General features: G+C 42.3%; 1 long non-coding RNA gene and 1 other non-coding gene across 2 annotated transcripts; both read left to right on the top strand.

The window, feature by feature from the left end:
- Positions 1-11,989: 11,989 nt before the first annotated feature.
- On the top strand, positions 11,990-14,064 carry LOC125715185 (uncharacterized). Its single transcript, XR_007383948.1, has 3 exons — positions 11,990-12,124; positions 13,611-13,644; positions 13,946-14,064. It is a non-coding gene; the product is annotated as an uncharacterized LOC125715185 (long non-coding RNA).
- On the top strand, positions 13,798-13,871 carry LOC125715286 (small nucleolar RNA SNORD50). Its single transcript, XR_007383998.1, has one exon. It is a non-coding gene; the product is annotated as a small nucleolar RNA SNORD50 (small nucleolar RNA).
- Positions 14,065-16,258: the final 2,194 nt, after the last annotated feature.

Genomic DNA, 16,258 nt, shown 5'->3' with positions numbered 1-16,258 from the left:
GTCTGTTCATGGCCCAGGATGCTGGAGAAACCCTTTGATTTCACTGGAGAGAGTGTACACATTCAGGTAAAATGGCTGATCACTGCAATCTCTTCACAACAAATTGTACGTTGCAAGGGCACCAATTGGTGCAGAACAACAGCAGTAGCTTGGTGATTGTACGTACCAGCTGACGTCATAGTGGTTAAGGATGTAGCGCATTAAGGAATATTTTGGCAGTTCAGATCCCTGTTAACCCCCTAAACATACATGGAAGCTTTATTTCCATCGGGAAAATTGTCTCACGTACACAAACTATACATTAAAAAGATCCCAGTCAAATACTTGATGGAAGTGATCTATCTTATGAGCAATTCGCCTTTGAAAAGGCCTGCTGTTATGTAGAGTGTGATGTCACAGCAATCCGTGTTGCAGGTTTCTATCCAAAACGTCTATAAATCCAAGGAAGTTAAGACAGTTTATACTGCAACATATTTGTGGAACAAGCAGTGGGTTGGTGATTGAATGTGTCGCGGGGCCATCCTCTGCACGGCATTTTCAGTTCAGTTCCAGGCAAATGAAGCAATTTGTCAAAATGCGTTATCATGACACAGGATATTCTGGCTCTTGCGCACTTGGCCAGCGGTGCGTGCAGAATGGAAGAACAAATCAACTCACTATGCATTCATGGGATGGAAAAGCTATAAATGTGTCCACAATGTGTGGGATACAGAACTTCAAACCCTCTGATAGACGGTGAAGAAAACCCCAGTCGATCGGACTGGTTTGTCTCTAGTTGCCTGGCGATTGGAAGAAGACTCGGCATTGGCTTGTCATCTTCCCTGCTTTCCAGTTATTTCCCAAATCCTATGATTGGGACAATGTGACTTGACTCTTATTTGACTATCCCTGCCGGCCCCTTGAGTCTGGTCCCTCCCAAGGTTTCTTCCTTCTAGGGAGTTTTTCCTTGCCACTGTCGCCTATGGCTTACTCACTGGGGGCTTTGGGTGAGGATACTGTAAAGCGCTTTGAGACGATGTAATGTTGTGATAATGCGCTATATAAAAATAAATTTGTTGTTGTTTGTGACACGGATCAGATAATATAAATAAATAAAAGTGGCAGAGCACTAGTGTTACTTGGAGGCTAATGGGAAGGAAATGACAACGTTCTGCGATCAGACTTACTGTTATCGATGCAGCCTCCTGGATTTAGAGAGAGACAGCGGCCTAGGAATGTCTGAGGTGATCTTAAAAGGGAGAGTCACACTCAGTCATTTCCACCAGGACACATGCTGGTTTTACTAATGACCTCGACTGCACTAGCTACCATCTATTTTTGTCCCTAATAGAGACGTTGCCAAGTAATGTGCTGCTTCACCACTTCAGGACGCTTGCTCCCTGTCGTAGGAGCTGGGATGATAGGAAGAGGTCGGCCCCCGCGCCAAGGCTGCAAGGTGAGCTTCCCAACAACATAAACCTTAGGAATACTTTCCTGCTGTTTGTCCTTAAGCAAATGAATAAGAAACGGGGAAAGGTGTCTGAAAAATAGTCCAAAAAATTCAAAAAGAAAGGACATATTGAGAGAAATTAAAACAAAATGGACAAAGTTTTGTCCATTACTGCTAGAGATAATAATGCTGCACTATAATAATGCTGCACTAATTACATGCAGCATTATTTTTACCTAGGTGTCGGTATATCAGTGATAATCCTGGGGCTGTGATTTAAGTCAGAATGAGCCTCCTGTGCAGCAATAGTGCATATAAATGAAGCATCAGCGATTTTGAAGGACAAATTTAAAACTACGGAAGCGGTGCCTGAACGAGCAAACAGCACATCTGGCCCCCCTGTATTACGCTAGTCACGCACCCCCTGGGCTCGCTGGGGTGGGGGGACACCAGAGGGCAGACTTAGCAAACATGTCACAAAGCAGGGTGGACATTCCGGAATGCATCCATCAATTCCAATCCAAATCAGGAAAAGGGGTTGGAATTTAAATCTCCCTGGAATTCAAATTCAATTCCAGTTCTGTTCCCCATAGTTTTTTTTCCTGTTCCATTTGCTGATTTGGATTTTAATTGATGAATGCATTCCGGAACGGCCCCCCACCCTGCCACGAAGATAGCAAACAATTGACCACATAAAAAAGTTCATAGTAATTGAACATAATGCATTTTCCTAAACCATGACACTGTAGATCCAACAAGTGCATTAAAAACTACTAAGGCAAAATAACATAAAATAACAATATAACTATTAAATATCAGCGTTCCTCACCATCATTCTTTGGGGGACTTACTTCTACAGATGGTGAGAAGAGAGGAAACCTCAGTATGTTTTTTTGTTTATAAATCTATTTCTCTCCTTAGGAAGATTATTATGAAAATGGTGGCGTGCTAGAAGCGTCAAACGACAGACGTTACTTGGAGGATATGCAAATACCAAGCACAGGGCAACGTTAATGATTGGGTAATGAGACACGGTTCGCATCATGTGACTAAAGATACTGTGAGCTCTGTGCTTTTATGGACAAATAACAATGCATTGCAGGTGGGGGCTCCTTTTGCACCTTAACTAAGAGGAAATAAAAGGTGGAAAGAAAACATATACAAATAGTACCTAAAATAAATCAGAAAAATCCCTTTACCTATATAACATATTTTTTTTCTCTGAATGCTTAAGGAATATTGAATGTAGAGTGGAACAAAGAGAATCAAATGAATGTTTTCAACAAAAGACTTTAATAGATCTAGCAGTTTTTCTATAACACAAAATGTTTGTATGTTTGTGAAGGTGGTGCAATTTTATCAGTAAATCCCAACAGACCATTATGCGTCTTCATAAAATCCATATTCATTCTATTTACAGAATGTTATTGATGACAAGGTTATTAAAATGAGTCACACACGAGTTTTTCAAGAATTTTTTGGAAACACAGATCAAAGTAAATGAGTGAAAAACGTTTTTTGTCACTTTATAATGGCTAAGATGTAAAGTCATGTGAAGAGGAACTGGGGGTGACTCTTGGTGTGTTTTTGTTTGCTTTTTAATAAATGGCACACGACGAATGAGATTTACCAGTTAAAAAGTGCATTTTTAAATTTATATTAAAGAGATGGATGGGTGTCCAGCTCATGCCATAGATGCCCGACACGTACAGTACTGTGCCGTACTTATGGTGTAATAGAAAACGGGATTCACTGGACCAGGTGACCATCTTCCATTGCTACAAGGTGCAGTTCTGTCGCTCGTGTGCCCATTCTAGGTGCTTTTGACGGTGGACAGTGGGCAGATATTTTTTAATGATAACAATGACTATAATAGAATAATCATATAATGTTTGTCATTAAAGTACATTAAAGCAGTTAAGGTATGTTAGGATGTTACGGTATTCTAACATGCTGCCTATGAATGTTCTATGAATGCATTATAAATGCATTTTGAAGGTTCAGTTAATGTAAAGCATTACCAGAAAACCTCATATTACTATCAGAAACAGGAAGTGACCATTTTATAACTACCACAGGAATGGAAAACTTCAAAGAAGAGAGATATTTCTAGTTTGATTGGAAAGGCTGAGACACCTGCTCGCAATGCAGTTATAAAGAGGGTTCGCATCTCCTGTCTGGACTGTTTTGTTTGCTCTTCCATAATGAGCTGAAAATTGCTGAATGCTTCTGCCTACTGGGTGGTGCATGTTTGTGAGGGTGCAGTAAAGCAGGGCTGTTTGATGGCTGATGGGTAACAGTTTAAGCGAAGCCTCACTGGCATCACTGGGATCACTGGGATCACTGGGCCGCGTCTCTGCCTGAGTGACCTAAAGACGGGTGGTTTATGCCCTCAGAATGCCCAGGGTTAGTTTGGCCAGTTCTGGGAGTTCTGGGGGATGTCCAACTGCTTTGCTGGTCATTTGAGGGAGATGCTCACTCATTTTGTACTTGTGTGGGGTTTGCTGTAGAGAAGATGGAGTGAAACCCAGAGCAGGTGTTCGAGCTTGATGTTTCTACCAGTAACCTGTATGTTTTAACCCATCTAGAAATGTGATTCAGGTCCCTGGTTGGTGAAATCTGTCAAAACATTGCTGGACCCCCCCCCCCCCCCTTAAAATTTATTTCTGGCTATGGGCCTCATCCATCTATCCGTCTTCCATAAGTTTTTGTATAGTATATTGTCATAGCAAGCTGGGAGCCCATCGCAGGGGGCACAGAACGCAAAGCAGGGGTCGCTATTTCATCCTGGATTTCATATATATATTTCTTATACCCACATGCTCAGAATGTGCAGTCCTGCAAACACAAGGCCAAACATGACATTCACGCTGTCAAAATCCAGAGAACCACAGGATGAACATGCCAGCCACATGTATATTGAGTCAGGACAGATTTCACTCCCCCAAATTGTCCCGTATTTCATTCGATATGTAAATAATCCAGTAAGGTGCATTCATGCCTAATACCATGTGCCCTGCTCTGGGTTGGCCCCCCCTGCTGTGCCATGGGTTATTCCCATAGCCTTCAGGATAGGCCCCAGACCCCCACCACCCTGAATATGACAAGCGGGTGTGGGAGAGCGATGGATGTTTGTACCGTTGCTCTTATTAAGATGAAACTCAGAACAGCAGATACTTTCCTGTAAACAGATACAAAACATAAATAGATACACAGCACAAATAAGATGAAGAGAGCCAGAACATAAACAGGTCCTCGCCACAATCAGAACAGAGACATGATTAAAATCTTAGGCTGGTAGGTGTGAGCTCAGAATGCCGAGGGGCCTGGATTCACAGGGCACCTGGGAGCGAAGCTTCCCCATCCCGCCAAACCATGATTACAAAGCACTGAGCTGCGTCTTTCATCCGGCAACTCCAAAGAAAGGCTGCCTCACTCTGCTGACCATTACGCTCAGGACGGAGCTGACAAAGGGTCCCGGCATGGAGGCAGCGCGTGTGAATTAAAACAGAGCTGATCGCTGGCCAGCGGGGAATCCAATGAACAAGGTAACGGCTGGAAAAGTAGAAGCTTCAGAGATGCAGGTTTAAATGAGGCTTCATGCATTTCTCTGTGCCAATTACACAAGGTTTAAAGGTGCGGTTTTTAAGCTTGTGGTGTCATGCTGCTCAAATTAATACCTCCACAAGGTAACAATGTCACAGTGTCTGGGGCAAAATAATTAATATCGAATATCAATTACATGGATGGCTACCCTGACATCCTGTGCAGAGGATACTGCCAGTCTTGTGCCTTAAGCCTGCTTGGGATGGGATCCAGGCGTCCTCCCTCGGGCCTGACTGGGCGTGTGTCTCAATCCCAAGAATGCAAAGGTCATATGTGGTCTTGGCAAGAGCCGTCTTGCTGACTCGCCTCCCAAGAACTTGAGATGCAGTGAATCATGGGATTGGTCTCATTTGGTGAGGATGCAACCAATGTTTGCTTGATATCTGAAGTGGGGCAAGAAAAACATCTGAGGGGTTTTACCATCCTCTGTACTTCTTAGTGCTGGAACTGGTCTCTGGCTGTGGAAGATGGTGAGGATGCACCGTAGCATAAGCAGATGGAAGATGGGTGAGTCATTGCTTCACTGAAGACATACTTCAGTAGACGGTCCTTAGACCTGGGTGTCTCGTTTCACATAAAAGGACCAAAGGAAGCAAAACATTCACAATCATTCAAGTTGTTATATCTTTGCTTTTTCTGGCTATATTCACACATAACTGATTGACCGCTGCGCTTCCAAGCTGCAGAGCGATCAGCACAAGCGGTGTTAGACCAGTCAAAAACCAATGGGAGATTGAAGAATAGCTAGCAAAGCTGACCAGAGCAAGAAATGAATTAATCATCCCTTCTTCCATAACCCTTTACGAACTATAGGCCTGGTGCCCATCTGAAAAAGCAAGAGGATGCAAATACAAGGGATAGTTTGGACAGAATAAGAAATATATTTATGTACTTTTGCAGGCTTCTGTTTACAAACGTATTATGCATTTTCTGTGTATCCAACCACAAAAAAAACTATAATTTTAAGAGACTTACCCATCCAAGTAGGGATTTAACATTATTTTCTTTCAGTGTGACACATTTACCATCAAGAATAAGGCTGCTTCATCTTAACAGTGTGGCTGGTTTGTGTCTTTATATGTCAAATGGGATTGGAAATAGGTGTGCTTGTTGCTGCATGCACTGTCATCTGGTGACAAACGATATTTACACTTTATCTCAGTGTAGCACTGCTTCACCGCAGCCTGGGGTTGGGGGGCTGTCTGTGACCGAGGAGACGGGTGACAGTGAATATAGAGGAGAAAATGTGCTCCCCGCTGTGGAAAAGTCCCGCCCACCGTGTCAGACGCGCCCCCGCCGCTGAGCACCACCAGTGCAGCTGGCCGTTTTATTTATTTATTTGTTTATTTCGGTGCGCAGCTTGACGTCGGGTTATTTTGGAGAAAAGGCTGCAGAGCGGCGCTCATTCATCTGCGGGCAGCGGCAGACAGTCCCACCACCTGGACACTCGCTCGCTCGCTCACTCGCTCTCGGCAGTGCCGGTCTGACCAAGTCGCCAGTTGGCAGGGACGCGGCGCGCAAGATTGCCGGTTTATTTCTCACTATGATACTTTGCGGCGAATGTCCATGACACAACACGGGACAGTCAGGGCTGTTTTCGCAAAGCTTTGTAAATTGTTGATATCGAAGCAACTTATTTCCAGCCACGCATGCATGCAGCCATGCATGAGGGATAAGGAAGTGCACTGCGCTGTGGAAGACCACAACAGCAGCTCAGTCTCACCTCAGGACCTCCAGTTGCCTGTATTTGCCCACATAAGGTGATCTGAGCTGTAACATCTCACTCCTCTCTTCATCTCTGTTCACTTCTCTGTTCATCTTTCCCTTATTCGTCTTTATCTTTCTCCTATAGACTCTTCTCTTCACATCTCCTTCCGTCTCACTTATAGAGGTGACAGTCATTGATGTAGTTAGGCTTAAGGCGACATGTGACACATACAAGGCCCTTGTGTCTTTACAAGCAGCGAGTCTTATGGGAAGCCAGTGCAGGGGCCAGTGCAGGGGCGTGGCATATAGGCGGACATGGAGACGCACCCCTTCCCCCCCCAGTATCGGCAGAAACCCCCATCCTATCACTCTTACTCCTCAGTTAAAATCACATTTCGTTCTCCATGAAGCTTCAGTCTGACGTACACCCTCAACAGCTTTCACCATGTCAAATTAAAAGCTCATTCCTTATCTTTCATTTTGTTCCTGAGGCCAATTTGCTGCACATGCGGACCGCGAGAACGATACTTAATGAACAGTGAAATACTATATCGGATAAAATCGTTTTATCATATGGATCAGCTAAGAACATAAGAAATTTACAAACGAGAGGAGGCCATTCGGCCCATCAAGCTCGTTTGGGGAGAAATTAACTAATAGCTCAGAGTTGTTGAAATCTTGTCTAGCTCTGATTTAAAGCAACCCAGGGTTTTAGCCTGCACTACTTGAACAGGAAGACTGTTCCATACTCTAATACCACGCTGTGTAAAGAAGTGTTTTCTCAAATCCATTTTAAAATTTTCTCCCGCTAATTTCCACCTATGGCCACGATTTCTAGTATTTAAACAAATATTGAAGTAGGCATTTGGCTGAACAGCATCCAGAGCTGTTAGAATCTTATATACCTGGATCATGTCCCCCCTTAGTCTCCTTTGCTCGAGGCTGAACAGATTCAGCTCAGTTAACCTCTCCTCTCCTAGACACTCCTCTAAGACCAAGAATCATTCTTGTAGCCCTACGTTGCACCCTTTCCAAGGCAGCAAGGTATTTTTATTAGTTATGTTTAGCTGTCAAACTTTACCCTAAACAGTGTTAGTTTCATGTTAAATGAAGACTTTATTTATTTATTTATTTATTTTAAATCTTCTGTACATCGCACCCTTTCGCAGTGTGATTATTGCATGTTACGATTTACATTTCACCCCCCCCCCCTCCCACAAACTCCTTCTGCAGCCACTGAGCCACTGTGAGCACAACATCTGAAAGCACAGACATCTGATCAAGGGATGCAGAATTTTATCAGCTGGTTTTAGTATCTAGGCAACATATATTCAGAGCAGAAATGTGAAATTGCGTGCTTCACCTTTAGGGAGGGGGAGGAACTCCTGGCATGCAAAGATAGAACAGAAACAAAGAAATGTGTCATAACAGCGTATTTCATTCTATGAGTAATGGATAGGAGCAGTTGCTAATGTTGTGTTAGAGTGTAGTCATAGACCTGGCAAATATTGTGCCAGAGATAAGCTTCTGTGTACTTACTGTCAGCTTGGATGAAAGCGTCTCCTTAGTAAAATGAAATCAGCACAGCTCACATAATCACAGGATGTCAACTCTTTCCAAAGATGTCTGAATGTGGCTGTCTTCTCATGCAGCTGGATCCTGTGCACATTGTGATGTTATTACCAAACACTCAGTACGGGCAAAAGAAATTCATTTTTATTTTCTAAAACTTTCTAGGATCCAATAAAAAAAAAATGACTGCAGTACTTATGAAAGGTAACCAGTGTACAATGAGCAATAAGAGGAAGAAGAAGATGAAGAAGATCGAACCTCTGGAACTGTCACTGTCAGTAGTTACCGGTGGGCTTCACACAGGCATGGAATTTGGACCTCAGAGCTACAAGCGGAAAGGTACTTATGCAGCCGGGCCACCGCAGTGACACCTACCGCTCTGCAGCATTCCAATGAAAGTCCGCCCAGATAATTGAGTCACAGAATATATGAGACCTCAAGAACTGAAGCAGAAATGAAACAAATTAAATATGGAACAGGCCGTTTCACAAAGCAAATTTTCCCAGATCTCTCATATGTGCATTAACAATATTATCCTTGGTATCCTCTTCCGCATGATCTAAAGATATTTTAGCAACTAATCATGAACTGTATGCCTTAATACCAAGATAATCTATGGAATTTTAATTTTGCGTTATCATAAATTAATCATTATACTAATTTAATCACTGTCATTAGCATCTTTCAGGAAATGGCACTTTGATCTAGTCTTCCATTTGTTTGTTTTCAATATTATAATCCCAGCTGTTAACTGTTTGTAGACCGGAAAGACATTACTGCCGTATGATAACGCACTCCATTGCTCAGCATCTCCATATACTGCAATGACGTCTTCGAGTTTCATATCCCTTGTCCTGGACTTGGTTTTGGTACCTGAAATCCAATAATTATTTAACCCTAAATGCTGCAATTACCATAACTTTGTTCTTTAATATGCTTTGGGTTCAGAAACACAATATGACACATAATAAGATTTAAGCAAAGGATGCAAAAGAGGGAAATAAGTGTGATGCAGATTATCTGAAGAAATGTGCTGCTTGACTGCACCTTCGTATGTCGACAGCAAGACGTGTAATATAAAGAGTCCGGGGTCACTCTGGGTAAGCTTATGGTGAAATCCACTGGAAGAATGGACATAGATCAGCATTCCCCAAACAGTCCTGAAAGGAGCACAACAACTAAACCAGGTCATCAGCTGATTAAGATGTGTTTAAGCGGGGAAATCTGCCAACTGTTGCAGATTCCGGGACCGGATTTGGTAACGGCACGCATTAAGCCACAGTAAAGTACAATCCGGGACCAGAATTGGGGAACCCTGACTTAAATGTTCATGTCTGACTTGTTGATGCGTCTAGGATCTCATTGCATCAAAATTAACACTGATACAAATGCAATTATTCCCCTTCCCGGGTCAGTCCCTAATGGGTCCGGCCATTTGATGAGTCAACATCCTCTACGTCATTCACCTACAATAACAAGCCTCTTCAAGAATACCTTGAAGGCTGTTCTGGTCAGCAGGATGCCTGTCTTCTGATACTGTAGCAATATGTTCCAATACAAGACTACTCTAACAAGCCCACAGGAGACTCTGCTGAGCGTGATATGAATGGTGTAGATACAGAATCACACAAACTGAAGACTCACCAGGGGGTACTGTGGGAGGACCGCTGGCTTCCTCTGGCCTCACGTTGACATTTTTGAGTGACAATGCATAGGACAATGGACAGTAAATGAATGAAGGCATTTTGGTGTAGTGTTTGAAGTCACTGAATTTATTAATACTGTACTTATGCCCTGCTATTTCTTGTCTGCTCAAAAGAGCCCAGTGTTTATCCACAGGGGATAATTTATTGCTCATCTTGGCTTCCAGACTCTTTCTATCCCTGTCACTCTGCTGCTATTCTTGAAGCATGTCTGAATAATAATTGGTTGACGACGAGAGGGATTCATACCTCGAGGAGATCCGGGAGCCTTCTTAAAAGATGGGTGGGACAGACCCTGCTGATTCCACTTATGAGGTCTGGAGTACCAGACACTAAGATCTCTCCAACCTTTCTAACCTCCATCTTCAGCTTTTGAGTGAAATAACTTTTAATCTCTGAAAATGAGCCTGCCTGAACAACAGCTGAACACAGGTCCTGCTCCAAACTATGGTGGGATTCTGAGCTTGGATTTCAGGTCATTTATTGCACATTTCATTGATCTTACCCGATGACAGCAAAAATTCTTGAGCTCTTCATCATATTCTGACCTCACTGAGATAAGAATGCATTGATTTTAGGGCACAAATTGTACGGCAAGTTGTGTCTTTGCTTGGCTCTCTTGTTTTCCTCAATCAGTCGCTGAGGTCCAAGGTGCAAGTATCACTGGAAAAAAAAATGTTACGGGTTAAGCAAGCCATTATGACTCACAGAACAGGATCATGCAGCATCACTTTTCCTGGTGTTTTGACATGGCTGGAAAAAAAAAGCTACAAAAGTGTTATTTCAAAACGGAGCTATATTGTACCTATACATCTGCTATCCATTCTGCTTAGGATTATAGCCTTCTGGGCTCCATCTTGTTGGGTTGTATTAGAGGGCTGGAACCACGATCAAACACCAGTCTATCATGGGCATCTTAAACAAACTAGCAGTCTCTGGGGCTCCTCTCTGAGCCTCCATTCTAAATATTTGTATTTCACCAGAATTTGTAACGGCAGCTGTGACCACTGGCAGAATCCACTGCATGTGGGCAACAACAGGCCAAGTGCAGTGAATGAGCAGTTTGTTTCCCACACTGTGTGTGACGTTTGCAGCCTTGTTCCAGTATTCATCAGGTGTCTTGACAAACGATACAGACGTTTGCTTCGGGGTCATCTCTTGCCGTCTGCAGTAAATATATCATCCTTAAGGTTTCTCAACACTTGTCTGACCCCAGAAAAGAGCTACAGATTAAATGAGAAGATGAATTCACTTGTTGTGCAGCCTTTGAGATGACCCCCCCCCCCCATAACTCACATCACTCTTCATTTGTTTAGATTAATTTGCTAAACTGTTTGAACTGAACTTGCGTATCTTTGCTCTGTATGTCGTCTTAGATAAAAACGACAGCGATATAAGCAATACAATTATTTTGTATTCGAGAGAAAGCCAAGACGACCGGTATTTTAGGGCACGCGTTATGCCACATTTAAGATAACAGCGACATCGTGTGTTTGCAAGTGGAACGCAACACGGCCTCAAATATACCTGTAACTAACGTGTAGCTTATCGAATTTCACTATCAATTTCATATGAGGAAATACCTAAACCTAGTACTTCAGGGAGAAATAAAATATGCAAAGCTAAAAAAATACATGAAAAATATTGAATTGTGGTAGATTGAGACTTTTGCCCGTTTTATACATGTATGCGTAATATATACACGTATACGTGTACATGTAAGACTGAAATTTTGACTAAAATGTTCTGAAAACCACAATAATTTTAGCTACAATAAAATAACACATAGCCAATCAATATAATTCGTAGAATTTGGAGCATGAAAAAATGCGTTTTGATTTACTAGGTAAAAAAAAAATCTTATTTTTAAGATTAATAGAACATTTTCCGCGTAAACAAAAATCCAACATTAACTCAATTGATTTTTTTTATTATATATATCCGTCCACAGCATTAGGATAGCGCTATCTGGCAGGAAATCACGGAATCAGCTTATTCCAAACGGCAGGTGACGCGCAGTATAAAAAGCCGCGAAAAGACGTGTTTGGTCTTTTCTGTCGCCGTCGTCTCTTGGGCTGAGAGCAGGAGGATGACTGTGCCTATGCGGGTATGTATAAATGGTATATCGCTGATTAGGACTGAAAGTCTGGATTAGTACTAAAAGTCTATTTTATATGACGATTAAACTACCTTAGGATTCCGGGTTACGTTTGAGGGGCTTTAACTCGTGAATCGTGTATTGGGCTTAACGCCTGGCCGTCTTTTTTGCTTCTGTCTACACGGCGTTTTTATTTCATATGGCTCCAGTATGAGTGACTGGCCGTGAAAGGTAGGTGTGTGTGAGTCTGAAATGTAACCTTTATGCCACGCTGTTCTGCACGCGGCAGTGCCTGCGATTCAGGTCACACGTGGTCGATGTATCGCCAATGCAGTAGCTGCACAGTTCCATTCAGATGTATTCAGATATGCTCATTAAAACGCTAATTACTTAAGGCGATAATCCTATTACTGCGTCCCTGTTCACTGTAATGGGTAATCGATATGGAAGATGTATTTTTCCCCCCGTTCTATACCTTGCGTTTATTCACTGCTGAATTGTGAGTTGAAGATATCTTAATAGTATTTCCTATCGGGTTTCTGGCGTTTACAACTGGCGTTGTAAAGGTTTATATTGCGCTATAGGATTTTAATTACTTTGTCGGCATGAAGCCGTGGCCAAATGGGATCTTAATCCCATTCACAACTTGTGGACAAACCCGCAAATTCTGACAAACTCCCAAGTATTAATTATGCAAGAATGGACTTAGGATTTAGCCCAGACGTTGATTGACAGCAGCCAGGGTGAACTGCCGAGGTCTTGAAAAAGGGCCAACACTGCGTATATTGACACTTTGCATAAACTTAATGTAATTGTCAATAAAAGCCTTTGACACTTATGAAATGCTGGTAATTATACTTCAGTGTACCATAGGAACATCTGACAAAGATCTATGAACACTGAAGCAGCAAACTTTTGTGAAAATCAATACTTGTCATTCTCACCACTCTTGCCCACGACTAATATCCAGAAATATTAAATAGTTGTAGTATTTGTGTATTAAAGGGCCCTACATCACCATTGTAATGGAAAGGATGTTAAGTTTACAGTGGCCAACACATAGATAAATGGTGAATGTCTTTCGATATGGCATGTGTAGTGCTTTGCCTGGCTACAGAAAATGAATTCACTAGCTTTAAACTTGAAACTTCTCATTGCTTCCATTTAAAAATGCTGTGGATTCACTAATGGTGATGTTTGGGTTCACTGTGTCTAAATACTACTTTGAAATGGCCTGACTTGGTGTTGATCTGAATTCTCTTGCCACAACCGATCTTATCCTAAGGTATAAATTTTTCAACTGCGTGTCTTGGTTGGATTAGTGGAATGAAGCCCCCATAACCATATCCAAACCAGTTTGACACACTGATAGTGGTAACTTGTAAATCTTAATTGTATTTGAATTATCTTTCTGTACGGCAATTTGTATAATGAACTGATTTAATGGACAATAGTCAGCCAGGATTGGTTATGCATTTTCATCTTTCTTTTCCAGTCCACCACACTGGATAGATGAAGATGGAAAATGGGTGAGTTTTCGATGGGCTTGGAAACCCAAATGAAACTCAAGTGCCTACAGTGAAGTGTTTTGCCTGAAATAAGCGTCTAAAGTACTTTAAGAGCTTTAGGTGTAGCCTACTCTCTGGAGGGGAAAATTGTAATCCAGGGATGGGTGTGGTTGCTTTTAATGATGAATATATCCCGAACCTGATTTCATGTGACTGAAAGTCATATATTCGGATCTGACTTCTGAAATGCAACCTGTAATCTTGTGTTTTAAGTGATGCCATTAATAGACCTGTATGCGCTAACGAATGGACATCTTTGCAGAATGAGAGGCCAAGCTGGATCTTCAGGACTGCAACTGGTGGAAGGATCCTGTTAGTCAAACACTGGTAATCGGCAGAGCTGGAAGTGTTAATTAAGCAATAAAATTCTGTACAACTCAAGTGTGTGGAGGGTTTGTGTGTTTTTTGTCAAGTTAACTAGTGGCTCAGCAGGCTAAAGGCTGAATCTCTGCCTGTGATCGGAAGGTTGCTGATTTTAGCTCCAGTCCTGGCTGAACAGTCGCATGTCAGCCATTCAGCAAAGCCCTTAACCCCCAGTTGCAGGGGCCCTATACACTGGATGACCCTTCCCCAGGTCCCCCAAGCTATGGAGAGCATGACTGGCTCAGTGACGAGGAGAATTGCCAATGGAAAATAATGGATTTCTCTTCATCCCGCGTCTCTACAAACATTGTCCCTCAATATCCCTGGAGCCTGTGAGCATAGTGCCTGCTCCGGGAGATGGCTGACTTTGCTGTCATGGGGGAGGGCTCTGGGGTTTTGTTTTGCAGGTAATTACAGCTTATAACATGATTTCAGTGAAATATTTCTCAAAGCACAAAAATGGCTTTTTCCCCTGACCTACACACTGGCTGAGCTGTTGCTTGTCTGGCCGTTATTCTTCGTCTTAGTATATTTAGTATGTTTTCTTTAACTCCATGTATATTTCAATATGACCAAATGCAAAGTGTACAGCAGGAGAATTTGAAAGTGCAGGTTGGCCTCCCTTGAGAAGGCTGGGGCACATGCATTTGTAGCCATAATTGCAAGCCTTTTAATTATTGAGCAGTCTTGCTATATGCTAAGATTGTTTGCATTATGGCCTGTATGACCTTGTCCTCTGTTTCCATTGGCCTTGGGGGGGGGGGGGGTAAGATGTGGTTTTGATATTTCAATTTGTAAGCTTTATTGTCTTTTTGGGTGGGTAACATGACCTGTGGTTGTGCACAGTAGTAGTTGCAGGAAGTATAGGGTGAGAGAACCACTGGTCAGACTAAAGTGTTTTCTTAAAGCAGGTAGGTGCCATCAAAACTTTGCTTTGTGATTGGTTAACTTGATACCCAATGTACAGTTTGGTATACTCGCAATTCATTTATGTGCACTGATGCAAATGTGACTTATTTTGCTAAATGATGTAATCATAAAAATGCTGGGTCTGATTTTCGTCAATCCAGTATAGGGTCATCTGGCGGAACATGTGGGATGGGATGCTAGTCCGTCATTTATGGTCAGTGTAGAAATGCAATATCACGAAAAGGCATGTCTGGTTGGAGAGTGCAGCTAGTGGGAAACCCTGCAGCAAAGAGATGGTGTGGTTCAGCAGTTGAGGATGTTGCTGATTGGAAAGACGCCAGTTCAAAACTCAGGATCAGCAGAGTGGTTTCAGGGTCGGGTACTAGCGAAATGGACCCCCCCCCCAGTCAATCAAGGAGCTGTATGATCCTGCTCTCTTAAAATGCATGTAGCTTTAAATAAGTTTCTGCTAAAAAAAATGTAGTGATAGAATGCAAACTCCATGCACGAATTTTAATTTCTAATTAGGAATGAATGTTGCATTTATATAGCGATTTTCAAGACACGCAAAGCAAATTACAGAATCAATGGGAAGCCACTTAAATCACTGCCACTGTATAGCCCCCACCTGGATGATGCGACGGCAGCTATTCTGCACCCGTACATTCACCACACAGTTAAGGTGGTGAAGGGGCAGGAGAGAATTTCAGTTAAAGGGGATGATTAGGAGGCAAGATTTGAAAGGTGGACACAGTGGGCAGTCGGTTTCACATCTCATGTGATGACTAATTTTGTATTTTGAAATGTGGAGCCCTATGGATCAATTATTGCTATTGCGGCAAATTTATTTTGAGCCATAGTTTAAAATTGCACTAGGGGAGAACGCTATAAAATCATGAGTAGGAGTTATAATGAACAAAAAGGCGTCAGTACAACGAAAATACCACGAATCTATGTCAGGTAAAAACACATCAGATGTCAAACAAGTCGATGTCAGAAAAAGACAAGAACTACAGCAGGAATGCTGTCATGTAACACCGCAATGTTTTGGTTTTAAAAGTGAAGTGCACCATTCCTGCCCAAATATTCCTTTCGCTGGGAATACAGACTCTCTCCTTGTCGGCGTCGCTCCAGTTTTACCAGGCGTATCTTAAGACCATTTACTACATTAAAGTTACAATACTTAGGTAGACTATTTCATAATTCGACTGATGAAATAAAGGAATCGAATGAAATACGACAAATAAAACCACTACGGACACGTTAACGCCGCAAGGATTATTAGTCATTATAATCACATGCA

The sequence above is a fragment of the Brienomyrus brachyistius genome, chromosome 19 (assembly GCF_023856365.1).
Source record: "Brienomyrus brachyistius isolate T26 chromosome 19, BBRACH_0.4, whole genome shotgun sequence".
Classification (NCBI taxonomy): Eukaryota; Metazoa; Chordata; class Actinopteri; order Osteoglossiformes; family Mormyridae; genus Brienomyrus; species Brienomyrus brachyistius.
Note: the sequence above shows the minus strand (reverse complement) of the source record. Positions and strands in the feature narration are given on the sequence as shown.